The sequence below is a fragment of the Cydia pomonella genome, chromosome 5, assembly GCF_033807575.1.
Source record: "Cydia pomonella isolate Wapato2018A chromosome 5, ilCydPomo1, whole genome shotgun sequence".
NCBI classification, from domain to species: Eukaryota; Metazoa; Arthropoda; class Insecta; order Lepidoptera; family Tortricidae; genus Cydia; species Cydia pomonella.
Genome location: NC_084707.1, coordinates 5,798,629 through 5,813,746, shown reverse-complemented (window position 1 = coordinate 5,813,746; position 15,118 = coordinate 5,798,629). Strand labels below are relative to the sequence as shown.

At 35.2% G+C, this 15,118-nt stretch overlaps 4 non-coding genes across 4 annotated transcripts; 2 read left to right on the top strand and 2 right to left on the bottom strand.

The window, feature by feature from the left end:
• Positions 1–5,638: 5,638 nt before the first annotated feature.
• Positions 5,639–5,719, bottom strand: Trnaq-uug (transfer RNA glutamine (anticodon UUG)). The gene has a single exon. It is a non-coding gene; the product is annotated as a tRNA-Gln (tRNA).
• A 348-nt stretch (positions 5,720–6,067) lies between these two features.
• On the bottom strand, positions 6,068–6,139 carry Trnaq-uug (transfer RNA glutamine (anticodon UUG)). Its single transcript has one exon. It is a non-coding gene; the product is annotated as a tRNA-Gln (tRNA).
• A 2,382-nt stretch (positions 6,140–8,521) lies between these two features.
• Trnaq-cug (transfer RNA glutamine (anticodon CUG)) lies at positions 8,522–8,593 on the top strand. The gene has a single exon. It is a non-coding gene; the product is annotated as a tRNA-Gln (tRNA).
• A 648-nt stretch (positions 8,594–9,241) lies between these two features.
• Trnaq-cug (transfer RNA glutamine (anticodon CUG)) lies at positions 9,242–9,313 on the top strand. The gene has a single exon. It is a non-coding gene; the product is annotated as a tRNA-Gln (tRNA).
• The last annotated feature ends 5,805 nt before the right edge of the window (positions 9,314–15,118 follow it).

Below are 15,118 nucleotides of genomic sequence, written 5' to 3'. Positions count from 1 at the left end.
TTGTCTTTGGTGTGCAAGTTGCGTGGTTGTATAAGAATTGTGACAATTGGGGTCAAAGTTCGTAATTTACGATTTTTAGCTTTGTGCTTACAAATGATTTTATTCTTTGATGCTATAGTATAGTTTAATATTTCTATTGTTTTTGAATACCATCAATAGTAGTCAAAGATCCCAGAGCCGCCAGACCTTACTTATTTTCTCATGAATAAAATGTATGGGATAATATAGTGTTAGTACGTACTTTTAATGTCTGCATACTTGCTATATCTGTCCAACAGTCATTTCTCCGGTGCAAGGCAAGGTGCTAACGGTGGGTAAAAATAATAATAACGTTTCTAAATATTCTCATGGCTAATTTTTATGTATGTTTTAGAAACTAATGTTAAAAATTGATAATCATGCAACATTGCCAGACTATTTCCGCCGGCGGCAACTTTTACAAGACGCTTTAAAGCTGCCAAAAGGATATTGTAACTTTACTTATATTCTCACTCTTGATTTTTATATATGATACTCAGGGAACTATTGCAAACCATTTTATTTATTTATTTATTTTAAACTTTATTGCACATAAAAAAGAGTACAACAGGCGGACTTAACGCCAATAGGCATTCTCTACCAGTCAACCATAAGGCAAAACAGAGAAACTTCAAGGTGGGTGCAATGAGAATTAAACAAAAAAAAAAACCGTAAATTTTAAGCGAAAAAAAAATTCTAAATAAATACTATATGTAGTATGTTTCATTATACCTTATGACTATGAGTACATTTTGTAAGTAGCCAGTCCAAATGGTGTGGCTACGTACAAAATGTAATAGTAAGAATAAGAATAATAAGAAATAAGAATAAGAAATATTTATTAGCACAAAAAGTTACAAAATTTAGATTAATATTTAATTGTACTCACATAGAAAATAGTAGTAGTTCCTTAGTATGCAGACATTAAATGTACACACTAACACTAATATATTAGTAATTAATGAGAAAATAAGTAAGGTCTGGCGGCTCTGGGATCTTGCTCTATAGAAATGGCATGTTTTATTTAAATCATGTTATGGATTTTCCTTCTTTTATTGATTCTTAAAAGTTGAAATATTAATAAAGAACAGGTACACCGGTACAAGGTACAGGTTACAGGTAAGTCGATTTTATTTCGAAATTTAAATTCAAAAATACGCGTATATTTTAAAATATTTTTGGGATACATAGCTATATGTTTATACAGGGTGATTTTTTACGTGGGACACTTCTCGGTCTTGTACTGCTACGCGAAAATGCTCTTAGCAAATATTTCACACTGATACTGACTAAAGAATAAAGAAAGCCTTTCCAACTTGTAAATTCCGAGTAATACTTTTTAATACAGACTAAGTATTCACTATTCAAGAGTATTTTTTATCGAAAGGTATTTGTATTTTAAAAAAGTATTTGAGAATATCTATTTTATATTTTAAAAACAAATTTGAAAACTATTTTGTATTTTGCATTTGAAATTATAGCAAGAAAGTGTTTGTATTTTGTATTTAATTACTTTTTATACTTAAACTATTTGTTACATCTCTGATGATAATATACCTATATTTAATCATGTTTTTGCTGTCATAGGGTGCCCAAGGTTGTATATTGTATATTAAAATAAAAAATTGGTCAAGTGCGAGTTCGTGTACCTCGCGCACCGAGGGTTCCCTACAAACTTTCAGTTTTCTCATGAAAGACTTGAGCAGAAGTATACTATTAGTACAATTGTGTACAGCGCCATCTATGGGCGAATTGGTTAACTAATTAGTGCGATCTGTATGTATGTTGGTTTTTCAGGGATAATTCTTTATCATGTGAACCGATTTCAATAATTTTTATTTTATTTGAAAGATGGTGCCTTTAGTGTAATCTCATAGGAATTTCAACTACAATAAACACCCGCAAACGGGATTAAATTGCAAATTAAATTACAAAATGTTTTTTGTTAATTAAAAAAAGTTATAAAGATAGAGGTCTGATTTTATTTTTCCTGTAATCTCTATGACAATGTTATTATTATGTAAAAAAATTATAATTGTTCATTCGTAAACTTCGGAGATAAGGGGGGGAATGGTATTTTTTTTCACATTTTCCTTCATAAGTCAATTTTGTTTTCACTATGAAATAAAAATAAAAAATTGTTTTGTAATGTTCAATTTGAGCTCTTTCAAATGATACCCCACTTGACCTAGTAACTAGACTTGGAAATTTTGCCCCCTCTTTATATTGGGAATTTTCCATAATTAATACAAATAAAATACTTAACAAAATTACACATCCAATATGTTTGGGTTAGCGGTCTCGAGGTAATGAAAGAAAAAGTACGGGTCGTGTGTGTGTTAAAACTGGAAGATAGTTCACCGACAAGAGAACAACTCTTAAGCTGGCCATACACACTAGCCTGCGCAGTTTTACCAACTGTACAGGTAAAACGGAGCGTGTGGGGCATTTTTGTAGGTACTGAAGCGTGTCAGATTAAGATATGATTGATATTTTGCTACCCCGTAGAGTTTACCTTAACCACTTTTAGCCGTCTACGTTGATCCGTTGGTTGGCGGGGGTTAAAAATCGTTAAGGATATTGTGAATTGGTTCATTTTGGTCCTAGTTAATGCTATAATTGTGATATTACTTAATCTGACATAATTACTTTTGCGCATTTTCTTAATCTGACGGTTATTATCTGAAAATCGTGTTCCGAAATTGTAACCGTATGATTAAGAAAATGCGACATATATTGTCAGATTAAGTGATACCAAATTATAGCATTAACGTGAACTAAAATGACCAAATCCATAGTCTACTTAACGATAGTTTAACCCTCCACTAACCCCCCGAAATATAAAAATAATCTGTAGACGCTTTCCCGATCGCTGGAAAAGAAATCATTAAGTATATAATCTTTTTTCTTCCTATCATGTAACCTTTTTAGCATCGCTGGCTCCCCAGCTATTACGTATACTGAAACTGCATGCTAAGGTAAGAAGTTTATAATTATTAACCGCCTTCTTCATACATATTTTATAGGAACTTTTGTTTGATGTCTGCATCAATGTGTCCCTCTATCACTCGATCGCCGCCACGCGCTATACTGATGAATAAGCGGCCCTTCCGCCAAGGGAACGTCGAGAGGAGCGGGAGATTTGAAATTGAGAAGTTCAAAAGTTTATACTCTCCCTGAAAAGGAGTTCAAAAGGTTATACTTCTCCTGAAAAATAAAAATATGCGTGAGCGTCGTGTAACACTCGGTTGGATCGAAGCATGTTAATTTTGATAAACGTATTATATTATTCATTAACAAATACAAAAAAATCGACAAAATATTAATTTACAGTACATATGGGGCTACTTTATAGCACTAGTGCGAGAAGTAGCATATTACGTTACTGTGTCGAACATTTAAAGGGCCATATGTACTGTAAAACGTTGTACGATACATGTGCGAATAGGTAATTCGCAACTCGTGTCGATTTAAAACACTCCCTTCGGTCGTGTTTTAATTTATCGCCTCTCGTTTCGAATTTCCTATTTTTCGCACTTGTATCGTAATGTACTATATCGAATCTGCTCACAAAATTCACAATCAGTTCAGAAATACGACTCACAGGCAGGGAGAACAACCAAACATAAGAAATCATTTTTGTACTAGCTGAAACTGATTCGCATCACACTCGCGTAGTGAATTAAAAAAGAGAAAATCAACTGTAAAAAAAGTGATACTAAAACTTTTACGTTTATTGCAGATATCTGCATACGCGTCCGGGGAACGAACCCGGATCGTCGCTGTTACCACCTGTTTGCCAACTGCGCCACTATAGGACATAAGTAACTCGGTGAAATAATCGGTAGGTACTTATAGTCGAAAAATATTTTAGGTAAACAAAAGAGGGACGGAAAAATCTTACACTTTTTTTCGCCTAGTCGCTATAGGGAGCGTGCATGAACTGTAGGAGGCAGCACAGGAGCCGTCAGATTTTTGGCGCGAGCCGTAAATGTGATGTTTATTGTTCCGATGTAGCCCACAAGATGGCAGAACCTACTATGCACAAGAAAACACGTGACGCATGTTTATGGTTCCGATTCAGGCCACAAGATGGCAGACCCTCCAACGCGCACGGTCCCTATCCGTCCGCCAACCGTCCGATAAGGAGCTTCTAGCACAATCGGAATAGAACAAACCTCGAAATTTCTTGGACAGTCCTGAGGTATGTATGTAAATCCATGTCGAAAATATTACAGCTATCATTGAAATATCGAATAATTTCTCTTAAATGTCGCATGGTTGGTGCCGTTACTAGTATTTTATAAAATACCCAAACTCAACATACTCGTAATCGTAACCCTAATAAAAACGCCACAACTAACCTACTAGCCCCGCCTTTCCCCAGAGCTCTATAGGGTTTAATGAAAAAACATCAAATTCCATAATTGATGGTATCACCAGCGGTGACGCAAGGGACGCAATTTATTAATCAGAAATAATAATTCACAGGTAATGTTTAGTGTTAAGATATACGTGAGGGTTGGGCAGTGAAGGGTTGAGGCCGGTGGAACGGTTAATAGTTGATGATATGGTTTATTCGAGTAGGTTTAAGGGAAAATAGAGATATGAGTACTTATGCTTTATTTTGTATCATGAAAGTTATGAGTTTTTAGCCTATTTTTTTTTATTTGTTTCGTTACATTTATAGTCAGGTTTAAAATCAATGTGCATGTCTTCAGTCAAGCAGGCGAGGTGTTCAAAATGATGTGCCATATACGGAACCTAGCCTGTTTAGCTATTTAATACTACTGATTGTAGCTAGAATAAAAGCCTAAAGTAGCTAGAATTTAACGATGGCCCAACTAAAAAAATGTCCCAAAAAATTCGTTGACGAAGAATATTTACTGCTGCATATTGATGATCATTTTCATGAAAAACTTGTGTGTTTTTGTATAAAAGCTAAAGGAGAACATTTTGAAGATAATTCGTTATTTTAGTTAAGTGATTGTAGTTTTAATTCTGATGTCATTTTGTCAGATACGTTTAAGTAAGAAAGAAAATCTACACATTATTTGTTAACGTATTTTTGAGTGAAATCCCCCCCCCCCCCCCCTTATATTAAGACAGCGTAACACTGAAAGAGAGCGTCGTGAGAAGCTGCCTTACCTGTTAAGTCTTATCACAATGCAATCTGCGCTTAGTACAATTTTGATAAGCATACAGCACCAATGACACCAAAAAAGAAAGAAACATTATTTAAAATTTAACTTTAGTTTAATTTAAACCACCAGCCCATAGATTTTGTCGTCCCATGGGCCGGTAGCGAAAGAGTTAGTATTTTTAATTAACTAATCAGTTAATAGGGGCGTGTCGTTTAAATGCTAATAGTGCGACCGCCAGAGGATTGAATAATCTTTGTATCACGGAATAATGTGGCAAATCCATAATGGGGGTACTTTGCCTAAATACTAGTTCGTCTAAGCTAACTTTGCACCGTTTTGAATATTACGAAGTGAGGGAGAGTTATATTTTCATAGAAATTTCTCATTCAATATGAGATTTTCTTGTCGCGGTCGCTCGCTTGTTTTTGAAGCCACCTAGTTTAATAGTTTTAGTAGACATACTTACCTAAAAAAACAGGTTTCACCGAGATTTGAACTCGGATCGCTGGATTCAAAGTCCAGAGACTCCAGAGTGCTCACCATTACACCATGAAACCGTCTGTTTAATTTAATCACTAACATTACCGCCTCTTTTCTATACAACATATGTATATTATACTGTGCTAAACACAACGTCACCACAATTGAACAAATAAAACACTTGACAATCCACTTATTTATTATTAATATCTTTTTTAAGTAATATTATAACGGTTTATGAGAGAGCTACTCCATGGTGTAATGGTTAGTACTCTGGGTGCCTAGCCAACGTGCCAATTGTTAACGTTTCGCAGCGTAGCGTAGTCTCTCTCTATCATTAAATATTTACTGGTAAGTATTTTTTGGAGTAATATTTTCGTGGTGGGCTATTAAGCTAATTAAGAATACAATAACACTAAAAGTACAGGTTTCACCGAGATTTGAACTCGGATCGCTGGATTCAAAGTCCAGAGTGCTTACCATTACACCATGAAACCGTCTGTTAATATCACCAAAATTTAATGTAACTTGTAGAACTTCGGAAATGATGCAGTCTATACACACTTGAACAAATAAACTGGGAACTGCCTTTATGTTTACTATTTACTGATCGTTTATAAGCACTCACTGCATGAAATATATTGTTTTGAATAATTAACCGGTTACATGGTGTAATGGTAATCACTCTAGGCTCTGAATTCAGCCATCCGAGTTCAAATCTCGGTGGAACCTGACTTATATACTCGTAGTAGGAAATATAGTAGGAACTTTAATAACTTATCGAAATAAAAACAAGGAAGAATAACATATGTACCAACAATGGCCAACAGTACCCCTAGTGTAAATATTTTCGACAGCGAAACGTGACGTACGCGTTTGCGTTAAGTGTCATTTCGTATGAGATTTTTGACTTTCCAAAACGTCCCGCTTGGCGCGCTGTTCAAAAACCCATACAAAATGAGACTTAACGCAAACGCGTACGTCACGTTTCGCTATCGACTAAATTTACACTAGGGGTACTGATCTCTTCCTTTTACATTTTTAAGTCGGTTAAGAAACAGGTTTCATTTAGATTTGAATTATTGGATTACGACTGTTTACTATTACACCATAAAACGGATTAATATCAATAAACAATTCTTATTATATTGAGTTTGAACAATTCAGTAACAGTTAAGCACCTCTTCATCGCTTCGTTCTCATTAATGCTGAGGGTCGTGACCTCCTACGAGGACCACAGGATTCCAGATGTCAGATTTCCAGGCCTTCCAATCTCTTGATGGATAGCAATTTGCTGACCTGGTTAGACCATCGCATTGGAGTGCGGCCCCTTCCTCTCTTTCCTTTCACCGAAACAGTGACTATGACTATAAGCTTTTCCAGGTTGTCTCCAGTCTTCCTGGCTATGTGTCCGAAGAATTCAAGAGTTCTCCGGTGACATATGGCTGAAAGCAACAGTTTAACACTCATTACGGAGGTTAAGATTTTTATTGGTTACAATCTGGTTACAATGGATTGCCTACTGTTGTTTTAATTCAATACCTATTAATTTAATGCGTCATTGTATTTCGATTGCCAATCAACCGGTTCCATGGTGTAATGGGGAGCACTCTGGACTCTGAACCCAACGATTTCAAATTTCGGTGGAACCTGACTTTCAGAGTTTACAATCTTGTTCAAAATTATATCCTTTATGTAAAATCAGCGCTGCATTAAGATTATTTTAGCTAAGGCTTGAAATATGAAGCTTAATTGAACGGAATATCCGGATATCCGTTTCATACTAGTTTTTGAGCTGCACTGCGTTTTGATTTTGTCACTTTAATGCTTACTATTTATTTTCTTCAGAAGAATACTCATTAAACAGATAATTATTTTATAATAAAAATCACGTTTAGAAAAAAAAAACACAAATAAGATTGTTGTGAGTGTTATGACAAACCAACTGGTGTTGCCACTATGTTTCGCTTTTACTTTATTTATTTAATCGTATGGCATACATATCGTAAAAATAGAGACAATCTAATTAATTAAATGTCTACACATAGACCAGTCAGCCACTTCAGTTTCATTTCACTTCAGCCGCTTTTAGTTTAATTTTATTTAATTCTACAATTTCTTGTAGGACTGACCTATGCTTCATTGACTATTAGACATAAGATGCAAGAAGAATTAAAGGCTTTAAATAATATTCTATACTTATCAAATCGGAGCCTTAGGTCCTCATTGTTGTTTTTTTAGGCTTTACATAATACTCTATACTTAACTAATCTTATCAAGTCATAGGTCCACATTGTTTTTCTTTTTAGGCTTTACATAATACTCTATACTTATCAAATGTTATCAAGTTTTAGGTCCACAGTGTTGTTCTTTTTAGGCTTTGCATAATACTCTATACTTATCAAATGGTATCAAGTCTTACGTCCAGATTGTTTTACTTTTTAGGCTTTACATAATACTCTGTACTTATCAAACCTTATCAAGTCTTAGGTCCACACTGTTGTTCTTAAGGCTTTACATAAGGCTATATACTTATCAAGTGTTAGGTCCACACTGTTGTTCCTTTTAGTATTCCGTTCAAAACTTTGTTCACGGAACACTTATGGGATCACTTCGGTCTTGCAAATCGGTAAAATGCGTTTTTTTAAACAAAATTATACTTAACTTTGTATGTCAACATACTACAGTAGTAGGTATATATTTTTATATTGTTTTAATACTTAGGTATTATCAAATTAGCGGACCTAGGCAATATTTTATTTTAAACACTGTCAGCAGTTGAATAAATATAAAAACAATTGCTCAATAGATTGCAATAGTCATCAATTATACGATAGACGCTAATAATCGGTTCAAAATATTGCAACAAGTAGTGACGAGGTTCCATGGTGTAATGGTTAGCACTCTGGACTCTGAATCCAGCGATCCGAGTTCAAATCTCGGTGGAACCTGATTTTTTTAACAAACAATGTAATGTTTTAATACCTTTTATACTAAACAAGTAGATACCTTTTTGTCGCCTCTTTCTTACGATTGCTTTTTCAAAAATAACATCTAGGTATATGACATAATGCATGCAAGTATTGCATTCGAATATAACTATCAGTAGATTTTTACCTAAGAATTTTAGCGCTTTCTATGCATGTAGCCTACAAGAATGTACGCTGTCAGATAGGCACTTGAACTCTATATACGTGTCCACGTTCGTAGGGGCCTTATCAAATACAAATAAATTATTGATTATCTCCGAAATGGAATTAATTAGAATACCAGTGTCTTTGAGAAAGTAACTTAATTTAAACTCAGGAATGCACCCCTGAAATTCACGAAATAAAAAAACATGGTGTATACAACTATACATTACATACCTTATTCGAGAGGTGATTTATATTAATTATAATGATGTTCTGAGAGAATAAAAAGTATTTTAATTATAAAAACATATTTTTTGTCTATAAGACTCTACGATTGAACTTGAGTATGTGGCAAATTCACAATGTGTGTCACACTTACTATATCTATGCTGTAGATACGTATCCGGGTGAAAGTATTTTCAGACGCGCCAAAAGAGATGCTTCTATTTCGCGAGTCGGTCAGCCGGTTCCATGGTGTAATGGTTAGCACTCTGGACTCTGAATCCAGCGATCCGAGTTCAAATCTCGGTGGAACCTGTCCTTTTGTTAATTGATAAATTTTCTAATTATTAGATATAGGTAGACCTATGGAGATAAAAAAAACGTAAGTACAAAACTACAGTCTGCAAGTGATACATGCACGTCATCCATTTTCTCAATGGTTTGTTGTATATTTTTGCCAACTTTCCAATTTTTTATTTCTTAAATTCAAACAACAAAAAGTTAGAAGGCTCAAAAATTCCTCGAAAAGTAACTATTTGAAAATCTATTGAGTACTTTTATTATTTAAGAGGGGGCGTAAAACCAGAAAATTAGAAAGGAATAAAAGATATGGCGCACTGTGCGAAATTTGCGACGGAAGATTTAGCGATTGCGCGGGTTTTTACGTTTTACCTATATAAAAGGATCTAATGTTTATTTGGGTTTGGGACTGTTCCGATTTCAGCGAGTTCGAGGAAATCATGGAAGCAATATTTTTGCAGAACTTATTATTGCAACTCTTAGGCATATAATATATTGTATATATATAAACTTTAATAACACAGAGACAAATCTTTATTGAAGATTTCTCAGAATCCTATTTGGTTCTTGCTTTGCTCGAATGTAAATATTTATATTTTTTGTATTTTGTGATATTCTTTTACAGTACCTACTTATACATTTTTTCAGCCATTTCATGTTGAAGTATGTTACACAATTTAGTATTTATTTTGTACCTAAAAGCTAAGAGCTGATACCAATGCGTTATAATTTTATACAACTAAAAATAGGATTTTTGGCGATGTGACTTCCTATCAAATTAATCTTTTTTGGATAGGTACAGAATTTTTTTTTTGTTTTTCTGCTTGTATGAATCAAAGCACACTAAACCGGCGAGCGTGTATGAGGAATGTTATGAGAGAGAAGGAACCGAAAGGGGTACAGTCAGCGTCAAATACTTCGTAGCAGTCAAAGTGGCCAAATAGTTCGGTACACCATACTAAATATATGGTGTACCGAACTATTTGGCTACTTTGACTGCTACGAAGTATTTGACGCTGACTGTACATATGACAGGATCGTAGCAAGTGGAAATCCGTGGTCTATGCCTACCCTTCCGGGAAATAGGCGTGATTATATGCAAGCGGTGGTGGCCGAGTGGATATGACGTTCGACTTTCAATCCGGAGGTCGCGGGTTCAGATCCTGGCTCGTACCAATGAGTTTTTTGGAACTTATGTACAAAATATCATTTGATATTTACCACCAGCTTTTCGGTGAAGGAAAACATCGTGAGGAAACCTGCATACATTTGCGAAGAAATTCAAAGGTGTATGTGAAGTCCCCAATCCGCATTGAGCTAGCGTGGGGACTATAGCCCGAGCCCTCTCGCGCATGAGAGGAGGCCTGGGCCCAGCAGTGGGACGTATATAGGCTGAATTATTATATGTATGTGTGTATGAATCATATATCTACGTATGTACCTACATATGTATGTACACATTGTACACCCAGCCACAAAATTGCATTGTCCTTTTAATAAATAAATCTATACGACATAATAATCATTGTTATTTATTCATCTTCGACCCATCGATGTTACACTTAAAAACGCCCAATTAAAGATTCGGCCGTATTCGGAACGTGTATCTAAACGCAGAGATTTTATGTCAGGCGCCCGACACACGATCCCTCGGCGGCCGAATGAATCACATTGTAACTCGATAAGACATTCATACGATATAATAACCATTGTTAGTTATTCATCTTCGACTAATCACACGCCCACTTAAAGATTCGACGATATTCAGGTGTATCTAAACGCAGATATATTATGTCAGGTGCCCAACACACGCTCCTTCGGCGCCCGAGTTTATTCCATTGTATATGTATATGTGTCTGGCTGGGTAACTGTTCCCAGTGGCGTTCCTCAAGGATCGTTGCTGGGGCCTTTGCTTTTCAATGTATTTGTCAATGACATCAGTGATTGTTTCCACACTTCCAAATTGCTATGTTTCGCTGACGACATGAAAATTTTTACCAAAATTAATTCATTGGATGACTCTGCTCTTTTACAAGATGACCTTACACGTCTTGTTGCATATTGCCAGACCAATAAATTAGATCTAAATGTATCTAAATGCTTTACTTTAACCTTCACTAGACAACAAAGTTCAATTCCAACTTCGTACAAGCTAAATGATCATGTGCTTAAATCTGTGTCATGTATGAAGGACCTGGGAGTCACCCATGATTCAAAGCTTTTATTTGATACTCATATAGATAATATAGTAACTGGTGCTACCAAGACTTTGGGATTCATAATGCGTAGTTCTTTACATTTTACCCAAATTAAAACTATAAAAGTTCTTTATTGTACATATGTCAGAAGTAAACTTGAATATGCGTCTCAAATTTGGAACCCCAGTTATAATATTTACATTAACAGAATAGAACGTATACAGAAAAAGTTTGTAAAATACCTCTGCTTTAAAATGAAAACTCCTTATAATTCATCCAATTATGAGAATATTTGTAAAAAACATCACCTTATCCCACTACATAAACGTCGACAGATTGCAGATATTACTTATATACTTAATATTTTAAATGGTAACATTGATTGTCCTGAATTGCTCGCTAAGCTCTCCTTCAATACTCCATCTAGGTCTAAAAGATACTTCCCTCCCCTCTCAATTCCTTTTTCATCACGTAATTACAGAAAGAATAGCTTTCTACTACGAGCTGGTAAAAGACTAAATGAACTAACGAAGGAGCGGGATATAGACGTTTTTAATAGCAACATCACAACTATAAGACGGATTCTAACAGACAAATTACTTGAGTGAGCGAGTCGTATGTGTTGGCATATTATTGTATCGATTAACGTATTAAGATTACTAATAAGTTTTGGTTTCTTTGTTCAGTATATAATATAATGAGTATTAATATTTAAAAATATTAGTGGTAACACGTTGTAAAAAAAAAAAAAAAAAAAAATCTAGTGCTAACCACCAATTATCTGTTAACCTGTTGCTACCGGTGGGAACCTATAATTGGCTCTTTGTTATCTATATATATAACTATTGTACAATCTATAGCTGTTGGTTCTCCGAACAATAAATAATAAATAATAAATAATATGTTAAAGGAAAAATGGATAAATTCCTTGTTTCGGGCAAGCAAGGATCGTTTAAGAGCGATCGGACCGGTATTCCGAATGGTCGCCAGTTCTTGATTTTCCTTAAATAATCGCAACAACGCTCGCAAACTGTATCTGCTTAGTAAAAAATAGTTTCACTTTAAAACGCCCACTTAAAGATTCGACCGTATTCAGAACGTGTATCTAAAGGCAGAGATACGAGTATTATGTCAGGCGCTCGACACACGCTCCCCCGGCGCCCGAGTTTATCCCATTGTAACTCGATAAGATATTTATTGGCGGGTAACGTTCCAAAATGGAGCACGGCCACAAGATGTCTGCATTTTTATATTGTCAATATTTAATGTGATGCCGGGACGTCGTGTGATGCGGTAGAGTCAGGAATCCGGAGATATCTGTGATATCCCGAGACTATGTTTAAAGATATTTTTTTTCAACTATTAAAAAAACCATCTAGTAATGCCCACAGTAATATGATATGGAATAACAGTAATAAAATGATGTAAGTCTAGGTACAGTCCAAAGGCTTCTTATCTGGAATGTCTGGATCATCTGGATCTGCGCAGCGCAGCACACGAACAGTCGTCATCTAGATAATTTCCAACTTGAACGTATCCTTGAGAGCTAGATTCTGACAACATATTAAGTTCCAAATGTTTCATACCGAGCGTTAGCGAAGTTCTTAGTTTCTGCTTTGGAAAAAATACTTACATATATTCCGAATGTTCTCTAGGTAATGGTCGCATATCTAAACCGATTCTCGTGAAAGTTTGTAATCAGATTCAATATTTACATAGTTTTTTTTTAGATGACGCTTAAGACTATTGTGAGTTTGCTGTGGAATTAGTTTCGCTTATCGCAAAGTCTATATACACTCTAAAGCTCACAGAGCCTCTAGTTTTAACTTTTTCTTAACTGTAATAGTTATCTTTGCAACGTTTATTTCAAAATACGTTGGTGCTATTCACCAGCTGGGTTTAAATTGTCAATTCAATTTTTTATTCATTAAATAAAAATCTTATACGTCATTATATATTTACAGATTATATGTATATAATAAATGGATTATATATTTTTGCCGCAACTAGACCGTTAGCGTGTCCTATTGATAACACATTGCTGTAATAGCGCATTAACATTCCATTCTTTTCTTTATCAAAAAAGTTATCTCGAGACATATCCCGGACTAGATATCTCGTACAAGTTAACCCGTGTATCGTCCACGGCATACATTTGCGGCGAACGCTTAGCGACCGGTATAAAATATTGTTTTTTGCCAATATCGGGGAGACGGGTATCACCGCCCGAATAGGCCAGGAGTAGTTCACTTTATTTTTACAATTTTGTTTTGTTGGTCGGCTTTTCTTTTAGACTTGACCGATTACAACGATTTGAATGTGTATTAGCTAGAACCAATATTAACGGTTAGAACCAGGTGCATAATTTCCCTCGAACACTTTTACAAGTCAATGTAGATCCCTATATCACTCCTGCCCGCGTTTAAAAGTATCTGTCACATTTTAATTGCTTTACTGAAACATAGAGACATGTCTCATTTTGTAACTGACTAACCAATAGAATGTCGTCCACTAGAGCTGCGCTGACCGCAAGTAGGTAAAAGAAGCGATTCTATTGGTTCATAACAAACACATTCCTCGCTACGCATCCTCGCATATCTCTGATGGAAACGCAGCCTTATATTTTAAGTAAGTCTCATCCGCTTTATTGTTGCTGAATACCTTTAATTATGCCAGTTTGTTTTAGTGTATAGAAAACTGGGATCTGATGGAAGGAGAAAGAGGTCTATGTGAAGAGAGAGTGGATAATTTCAGAGAGTGTACAGTATTATTTTATACTTACTAAGTATACATTCAACTTTATTATGACACCAAATTATTATCGGTGCGTTTACCTTTTATGGATACCTATATTCACTCATAATATTAAATTATTAACGAAAAACTTAACTAAAATTTTTAGACTCCACCGAGATTTGAACTCTGATCGCTGGATTCAGAGTCCACAGAGCTCATTACACCATGAAACCGGTTAGTTGCTCAATAAAAACATCCATGGTGTAGTTACTAATTATTTAATACATGTGACGTATTATTTAATTAGTTGGTTTGAATAATAGGTGATGGCACGGACCGTCGTGTGTGGTGCGAATGGTGCTTTTGTTTTACCTTATTTTTAATTTATTGTTTTTCAGTGTCATGTCGTCAGAGACTGTATACAACTAAGTAGGCAACTGTGGGTGGGGTACCTATAAGTAACGTAAACTTATAGTTTGACGCAGTATAACTTTTTTGTAACGTAGTATTTCTGAACTTGAGAAGCACAATATGCACGATGTAACAACCTAAGCATATTTTGTTAACACCTATATTGATATATTGGCTAGATACCCAAATGGCTATTAACAATTTTCTTCAAATGTTTAACAAAAAATATTGGTTTACTATACGATTGGGTTGAATCGGCGTAAATAGATATGTCATTTAAGTATTTTTCTTCTATAATGATCTGTTTCCTTGGATTTCACGGGCCTATAAATCCCGGTCTTTTGATAGGCTTGCGTGGGGACATAGATCCAACACGTGGCCTCTACCTTGGAAAGCTTTAATGTCATGTAGAACGCCTGCTGGAACCCGTTTACAGGCGCAATAATAGACACCCATGAACCGTTCGCAGCAGGCA